This window comes from Sander lucioperca, chromosome 7, assembly GCF_008315115.2.
Source record: "Sander lucioperca isolate FBNREF2018 chromosome 7, SLUC_FBN_1.2, whole genome shotgun sequence".
Taxonomy (NCBI): Eukaryota; Metazoa; Chordata; class Actinopteri; order Perciformes; family Percidae; genus Sander; species Sander lucioperca.
Genome location: NC_050179.1, coordinates 23,413,844 through 23,423,316, shown reverse-complemented (window position 1 = coordinate 23,423,316; position 9,473 = coordinate 23,413,844). Strand labels below are relative to the sequence as shown.

General features: G+C 40.1%; 1 long non-coding RNA gene across 1 annotated transcript; it reads right to left on the bottom strand.

The window, feature by feature from the left end:
• Positions 1-8,520: 8,520 nt before the first annotated feature.
• LOC116053823 lies at positions 8,521-9,100 on the bottom strand. Its single transcript, XR_004105944.2, has 2 exons — positions 9,057-9,100; positions 8,521-9,025 (listed from the first exon to the last, which is right to left on the bottom strand). It is a non-coding gene; the product is annotated as an uncharacterized LOC116053823 (long non-coding RNA).
• Positions 9,101-9,473: the final 373 nt, after the last annotated feature.

The window sequence follows — 9,473 nt, the reverse complement described above, 5'->3', positions numbered from 1 at the left end:
ACCATGTGTTTGCATAAAAAACATGGCTTACTCTACAGGTCGACTACAAAGTCTATGACAAACTTCTCTGTGAAAATGAAACTATTGTGCTTCTTAAGCTCCATACATTCATGTGTAGATACAGTAAACTGGTTATTTTTTAAAGGGTACTATTATATAGCATTTTCAGGATTATACTTGCATTTTGTGTTTGTACTACATGTTTACATGCTTTAATGTTTAAGAAAAAAACATTTTTATTTTTCTTTTACTGCCCATGGCTGCTGCACCTGTATTCACCCTCTGTATGAGACGCTCTGTAGGAGCGTCTGTCTCTTTAATCCCTCTTCCCGAAAAAGCCCAGTCTGCTCTGATTGGCCAGCGCGCTTCATCGTGAGATTACAGCTATGTCACGTTAGCATGTAGCTATTTAATAGTTGGCAGTATGTTAATGTTAGATTGTAGTGGAACAAAGCAGCACTGTATACCATCAAAAATTGCAGATAAAGGCTTCTGAACCAAACACTACCCAATTGGACGTAGTTGAAACCGGAGCATTCAGAACAGTTGGAAATATGTATCTCACAAGGATTTGTCTAAAATACGTTTACCTCATTATTTGAAGTTTGGCCATGTTTAACATGAAAATCCAGCATTATTACATTGTAGATATGACAGAAAATACGGAAAAGAATAATATGTCCCCTTTAGGGCAATGTGTAGTTGATTATCAGGATTTTTCAACCACAATATTACTGGGGACACTAATCCATAGTGAACATAGGTGTGATGCTGGATCTGTAATAGGATTATATTTAACTGTTCTACATGAGGAAGAAAGAATGCATTGCACAGTTATAATAATTAGACATAATAATACCCATAACTCTATTCTGAAACTGGGCACAAGCACTAAAAAAGGACTTGGGCCTGATGTGAATGTCTTTACTAGTGCTAGTGCCTGCAGCAGTCTTGTTGGTTAATGCAACAGGTTAATTAATTACTAGTAACCTATGTAAAATTCACTAAATACAAATCCATGGTTATAAACACACTCATGTAATTCAGCAACTACAAATGCATGTCATTTGGAAAATGTAAAAAAAAAATCAACAAAGCCCTTTTATTTCCTCCTCTTTTTATGTGCCGTTGTTTTTGTTTAACCTGTATGCTGTGAATTGACCTGCATTATGCCAAAGGTACAATTTACCTATTTACTGTACATCACACTTCCTCTTTTCATGTACTCTCTGCCAACGTCTGTGACCTGCAGCTGCACTCTGAGCAGGTGTAGTAGTTATAGTTATAACTTAATACAGCTCTAGTTGCATATGACAATGCCATTATGGTGGCATACTTAGCTTTAAAAAGGCAGCGAACTTACAAAATTATTAATAATGGAATTAAGTATAAGGGGACCTAAAAGGAAGACTGGCAGTGAACTTATGCCTCTGAGAAAATGTACCTGACTGTTCCATTAACATGCAAACATCATTGTTTAGTGTAATATTGCTGATGTTTGCAGAACTGTCGCCAGCACCCCCATGAGCAAGTTTGATGTGAAAGTGGGAAAGACACAGAGATGGTATTGTAGAAAACCAGGGATTTCTTGGTGGTTAGCATACAGGTATTTTAAAGCATACTGCGTCCTCTGGGTTTTGTAAGCAATATTAATCTAATGTCAATGCAATCTACATCTGATAAAGTGGATTCTCAATCAGATGCAAAGCCATCGAGGCTCTCTGGGCACGAAGAGAGGAGATAAAGACAGAAGGAGATAGGCAGAGCCTGTGTAGGGGACGGCTGTGTGATGTAAAGCAGGTGAAACATGGAGAGGGAGAGGAATAAAAGGTCTGGGTGGAAAGAAAGACGAGGCCTAAACTTAAGGCGAGATAAGATTCAAAACATCTGCACACTGCGTAGATGACCCACCTTTTCCTGGTCACAACTGAGCTTATTGTGTCATGGCTGTCTGACATGGCTGTTAGATTATTGGTCGTGTGTGTGTGTGTGTGTGTGTGTGTGTGTGTGTGCACCGACCCTGACTGCTCTCTTCTTTTTCCCTCTCCTCTCCGCTGTAGACTTGTTTATTCCTCTGCATTGCCTTAGATTGGTCAAGCTGTCCGTGGGAGAGTAGCAACAAGGTTGTTTGTGACGTCTCTATGGTTGAATAGAGGACAGCGAGAGGCTTGATACATCCATTAATGTTCCTTTGGTCTTCCAGTTCACGGCTGCACACTCTAATGCATGTGTCTGTGCGTCTGTGCGTTGTGTGTTTTGTCTTTCTAGAAAAATGAGAGTGAAAAAAATGCATGGCCAAAATGGCCAAAAGGGGTGTGTGTGTGTGTGTGTGTGTGTGTGTGTGTGTGTGTGTGTGTGTGTGTGTCATTGTAATACAGTTTAACTTCATTAACATTCTGATCTTAAAGCCCTAACAAATCTCAGTCCACTGTTTTAAACCAGATCTCAGATCTTTTCATGACACATCAATTTCCAAATTCCATGTAGCATGTACCTGTATATAAGTAGAATATTGATATTGAAACAGGACTGTGGTCTGGCGCCAGTGAGGAAGACAGACTGTGTTATTTATGTCATCTCAATGAGATTGAAAATGAAGTTCATTTTGCTTTGTATTGGCCATATTGTCATGATTTAAGATTGCAGCTATTTAACAAAGTTGAAGTAAAACATATGAGGCAAGATACAGATCAGTTAGTTTGGTTGTTTGAACATAAATCATTTTTATTTGCAGACTTTTTATAACAAGCATGGGCTAAAAAGACTGCTTTGTATCGATGATTATCTGTCTGGAAGTGACATTCCCTGTTCTTTACTTAGTTTTGTTTTATGTATGAAATGTTTAGTTCTAGCTGGACAATGTATGGGTTACACTATTGTGTTGTGGGTGCTGTAATACGTTTTCTCTATTCTTTATTCTGTGCAAAGTAGAGTATGTCGTGTGTGGACATTGGACCGGAAGCTGTGGATAAAATAACTTTTGTATTGGTGTCATGTAGTTCCGTGTGGGATGGGCACTTAGTGGCATGACACATAAATAAAATATCATTCATTCATTCAGTAGAAGAAATATTCCATACACAATAATACCCTCTACGCCACAATCTGCATAACAACAACTTGCTTACAACACAAGTCATTAACATGTTCAGTTAATGAAAGCTAAAGTGTTGTATAGGGCTCATACGGTAGAGATGTTGTGGTGTACAGGAAACCTTGTAGTGCAGTCATTTTCATTGCATCGGTTGTGTTTGGCAACAGAATCATGATTAATTTGACATTTCTCTGACGTCAGTGGACTATGCGGCAACCTGAAGGTCCTGTCTTGTTCAGGGTAAAGTCAGAGAGAACACATGGCAGTAGAGCTGTAACAATTCCAAATTTTACTATTAATTGTCTACGAAATAATTGCAATTAACAATATAATTGTCTCTTTCAGTTTTTCAAACTAATTGAAGTTCTGAATGAATCCCAGGCTACATCTGTTGGTTATATCACTGTTATGTGACCCACATAATGTAGTAACACAGGTACACAGCCTATGAAGTAAACCGCGCCTCGTTATTATCATAAAACATTGCATTTTTTTCTGAAATGAACATAAAACTGACAATTACCATCAATAGTCATACCCTTTAGGACCTTAGCTAATGTCAGCAATGAATTGCGGTTAAACAAAAAAAAGGTTGTGTTGGAATTCTAAAGTCCGGTCGATTTTGATTGGTTTAAAGAAATTCCAATAAACCAGAGCATGTTTCTCTCCCATCCCGGAATGCTGTGTGGACTAACCAGACCCTCGTCCGCAACACTGTGGAGGAAGGTCTGGCAAAGCGAGACTACAGGCCTAACATGGCAGACTTTCTGATGGAGGAGCTGGATGCTGTCAGCTACTTTGTGTCATGCTGCTGTGTAACTGTGGAGATGGGCTGACATTCATATTTTACTGACTATTTCGTGACTACCCAAGCACAATCCCATATCTGTCAGCTGCTTTTGCGTAAGAGAAAAACCGACAGCGGTGCCATTGCTGATTTTTCTGGGAAGTAGATCTTCTGGCCTTTTGACCGGATGCATGAACACGGACACAAGAAAGCAGGTCTCATCTACACACCTCAGCTGTGGTCCCCATTATTGTTGTTCTATTGTTGTATCAAAGAAATCAAATTGCAAACCATGCTCTGTTTAGTCACCATGTAGCATTGATGCCTCACTGCAATGCTATCCTGGTCCCTCTGTTCCAAACTAAACAGGCCATCTGTGTAAACACTAATCACTAATCTACCATAATAAGAGCCCGATTCCCTCACCTCGGCATCTGCCACAGTGGACAATGTGTCTCCCTGTCTTTAATAACGGGTCACAAACACAAGCGACATCAAAAGGAGAAGCTGTGGCTCTCCCTGCAAAGATCCATTCAAGATGGTTTAATTGTTGTTGCTACTGAAGGAGTAGAAGTGTAAAAAAAAAAAAAAGTCACGGAATGAATGAATGAATGAAAGCATTGGAAGTAGGGCTGGGCGATATGGAGAAAATCAAATATTACAATATTTTTGACCGAATGCCTCTATTGGAGGTAGAACACCCTCCCTGCAGATATCCAAAATGCTACATCCTTGGACATATTTTAAAAAACTCCTGAAACACCACCTGTTTACCACAGCCTACAACCTCTAATTCTGTAAAGCGTCCTTGGGTTTCTTGAAAGGGGCTATATAAATAAAAGTTGTTATTATTATTATTATTATTATTATTATTATTATTATTATTATTGATATTGCAGCAGAATTTGTGCTGCAGCCACTTGGCACATGGCACTGGTCACACCTGCAGCCCATCAGGTAATCAGGGGAAGGCGTTGAGAGAGCCAGCACAAGGCCGCATGGGAGAGAGTGAGGAACAAAGGACCAGAGAGGCAACACTGCAGGAGTTTTGTTGTTCAGTAAGGATATTGGTTGGAAAAAGGACTGACCTCTCGCTCTGCTTTAAACCCTCCCAGGACAACACTGCCTGAAGACTGACAGACCCTGGACGGGAAGAATCCTAAAGGCCGTTACAGACCAACCAGACGGCCGACCGTCGGCAGAAAAGGCAGTTGGACTGATCAGTCTCCCCGAGTTGGTCAAAAAATTGCCTCGGAACACACCAAAGCAACGAGACATAATACGTCTCCATAACAGCAGGCGGCGCTAATCTGTATTGTCACCAAAAAAATGAAAACCGGCAGCTGATTGGACAAACACGTCACGTGGGTCTGGCTGCTGCTTCCGGATTTTAAATATTTCAGCCGGCCATTAATGGCGACTCATTCAGAATACGATCTCATATTGTACTAAAATAGTTCACCGAAATGTGTTTCTGAAAACATTTTAAGCAAGAAATAGGCCATACAGTTGCTGAATCTGTCTTTGTTTCAGATAGACAAAGGTCAGTTTAAAAGATTTTCGTCAGATTTTGAGAGGCTTAGTCACGCTCATCCCACTTGCCATTTCCGGGTGAGTCCCGACTGCCCTGTCTCCGACTGAGCATGTCAGGTCGGCCAAAATGAAGGCCGACAGCCCCTCGGACGGACGACGGCACGGAACACACCAAACAGACTTGAGTCACCGACCTCGCCAGACTGTCCAACGGCCGATTATCGGCCCGGTGTGGAGCTGCCTTTAGTTAAAGTTTAACCACTACCCTTTTCCTGACCTAAGTTATTAAAGAACACTTTATGTTAAAGCCAACTGTCTCTGAGTTACCTATTTTTATTGTAAATCGGGCTTTCAAGTCCCCTGGGTTGCTACAGGGGGCTCAACCCCTAATGAGAATGTGACACGGATAAGTATTTATTATTATAACAGAGGATAAATGCAAAATATTGAACAAAGTATTGAAAATACGAAAATAATACGAAAGTCCCTTAATGGACTACCAGTATCAAATGAAATAATAATGAGGTGTAAACACTAAATAAATAAAATATAAAACTTTACAGGTGCATAGCGTTGGCGCCAGCGACACAGGATATTCAACCTGTTTCTTTGGACCTGTAATTGTTTGCCCTCTGTCACTAACAGACAAGTTCACAAACTCTCACTTGAAGCACTAAAATTGATTTTTATTATAAATTTTAGCGGGCTGAGATGAAATTTAGGGGGGCTTGATCCCCCCCTAAAAAGGGTCTAAAATCGCCACTGCCATTGGTGCTTTCACAAAATATTTACACAATGATATTTTTGATAAATAATCATTAGTAATGTGGATGTAATGACTAAGTAGGTAAAGGAAACTAATAGAACAGTCTGGTAAATGACATCACTTTACTGTAATGCAGCCTTTAAAACCAGGAAAAGACAACACTTGTGTCATATTACGATATCCAAAATCTAAGACAGACAGAGACAGATGGGTTGCAAACTCGTTAGGGCTATAAAAAAAAAGGCTGACAAAGATGCCAAAGGAATAATTTTAGTTTAATATCAGCTTTAAAATGTGGATTTACAGTCGATTCAATCATGATGATGTAGGGGAAAACTCACCCTAGAACAAATGTAATTACTGCTAAAAATGTAAAGGGGTTCAGGGCACTTATTAAAATAAAATAAAAATTCTTTAGATTGACACAGTTCACACAAAATGATCTATTTTGGATTCAAAAGTGCGATTTTCGCTGAAAGGTCGCAACTTTGCCTTTAACCATAATCCTGAAATGAATAATTTCTTATTTTCTGTGGTATTTTTGTCATATACAGATATGCCACGATGATTGCTGGCTAATTTGTGTGTTGACGTTGTCCAATGTCCAGTCTCTATTTGATTATTTGATCATATGACAAGACGATAGGATATACACTAGTTTAGACGCAAAATCTGAGAAGACTGACTCAGCGTGTGTGTGTGTGTGTGTGTGTGTGTGTGTGTGTGTGTGTGTGTGTGTGTTGTGTGTGTGATAAATCTAGCACTGGAGCCTGTCATAACTACCTTGCGCTACCGGTTTGTTGACATACTGTATAAATTATTGACATTTACCACTAAGGTTTAAGATATATGATTGTTTTGTTGTTGTTCTATGCTGCAATATCCATGCAATCTGTGCAATGTTTTAATGGCATACTGTGCCATTGCTTTACTTTTTCATCAAGTGTGGCTTATTGAACTAACTTTTATCATGCCCTTCCTACACACGTGTATATGTATATTTGTATATGTATATTTCTTTAGAGCAACGAAGGTCTTCAAAGTTGCCCCTTGAGCTCTGACCTCCGGGGATGTTAGCCGTCCTTTCTGTGTGGATTTAGTTTTCTCCATTTGTTTGTTCATGAAGCCCTTGGAGACGTGATCAGGGTCTGTGTACTGTAAATGAACCAGCGAAAAATCAACGGCTCCTTAATATCGTTCATAAAAGCCATGTACAAAAACAGGCAGAGAGGCAAAGTGAGACAGAAGGCCAAAAAGTCAAGAAGAAAAAGCAACAGATGTGTGAATAAGCAGCAGTGTTGAGTACAACACATGAATATCCTCTGCTGAATCCATCTATCTGCCTGCCTTCTCCATCTCTCTATACTTGTATTGATTTAATCAAGTTCCCACCAACGCTCGACTTCCATATGTGTCTGTGTGTGGGGGTGCTGGTGGAGCTCCTCCAGACACTCTGTATGTGTGTGTGGAGTGAGCCAACAGGGATTTCATTAAGTGTAAAAGGCTGACTTTATAGTGATCAATGGCGCTGCTCATCGGTCACCTGGAGTGGCCTAACTGACCGTAGCGTCGAGACAGATGAAGGGACTGGAATGGAGAAGGAAGGAAGTGGCTGAGATGGAGTGGAAATAGAGGGGAAGGGGGTGTTGGTGCTGATGAAAGTAATGGTAAAGAGACACAAAGAGACGGATAAGGAATAGTGGATCGCATTGACCTCACAACCCTTTCTCTACAGAGGGGAACAACACATAAATAATGCATTCACTGTTATTACAAAATGGCAACAATTGTAATTTCACTTTTGTTGAATTAAAATGATCACACATACCTGTTGGATGGATAGTAAGACACACACCGCAGGATATTTTCACGCAGTATATTGAAATATACAGCCACCTAGGGCTGCTGAAAAGTGTTCTCAACAAGGTTTCTTTCACAGCCAGGTGTCTTTTAGCAGTTGCTGTTAATTATGGAGATCAAGTTCACACTATTTTCTCAACGATACTTTTGCATTTATCTAATTTCATGCATGGTGTGAAGGCCATTATGTGCACAGTCCAATGTTTAAAGTGTTTCACTTAAAGGACCACACTGGTTGGTTGTATAATGGGTTTGAATCCGTTGCTTTAGTTACAAATTCTGTTACTTAAGATTTCCATTTTCCAATGTATATGATTAGCTGTTTGAGTGGCTCCCCATCTTCAAGGATGCAAAGAGCCTTTACAAGCACATTAGCACCCCTGTTATGTTTGTGTAATGTGTGTCATTGCTGTTCAGTGTTGGGAGTAACGGCGTTTAAGTATAACGGCGTTACTAACAGCGTTATTTTTTCAGTAACGGAGTAATCTAATTAATTACTTTTCCCATCGTTGCAACGCCGTTATCGTTACTGAGAATGTAAAGTGGCGCGTTACTACAATTTGGTTGAATGAAGCGCGAGGTGTCAGGCTTTGGCTACACATCAGCTGCCTGGAGAGAGCAGGGGTGGGGATGATGACACTGTTGCAAATGCGATGATGATTGGCTGGGTGGGCAGATGCCCTGCTCACGCTGTCTCACTGCACGCTCTGACTACCACTAAACACAGGACAGCGACAATGGCGACGAGCCAGGGAAATTCAAAGGTAGCGTTCTCGAACTGGAAGTACCGGCACTACTTCTCGCTCATTGAAATTAAAGGCAAGAATGTTTCTGTAACATGCACGCTATGCCCAGGAAAAAAGACTTTATCCACGTCTGCCTCAAGCAACTCAAATCTTATGCAGCACCTCACATCAACACATGCTAACACGACACTTGCTGCTGCTGCTAACCCAACCCCAAGCCCAAATGCAGCTAGCGTGAGCTCCAGCGAAGGAGACGGAGCCACTCAACACACAAGCAACGCTCGATTTTTCGGGTCAGCAACAGGTGACCAAGGTTATATGTTTTTATTTCTATGCATATCATATGGCAGGCTGCAATCTATTGAGTTCAATTAAATACCAAATGTTCTAAAATACTGTATATAGTGTTTTTATTCTTCAATCGTTTATAAACATCTTTGACGTTAAAGATGTTATAGAATGTAATAGCGTTATAGAACATAAAAAATAATGTCACAGTTACTTTGCTGAGTAACTAATTACTTTTACAATGTGGTAACTGAGTTACTAACTCAATTACTTTTTGGGAGAAGTCATTTGTAACTGTAACTAATTACTTTTTTAAAGTAAGATGACCAACACTGTTGCTGTTATTATTCCAATTATGTGTTGCTCTTTATATCCTGGTTTCAGAGCCAGAGATCTTTT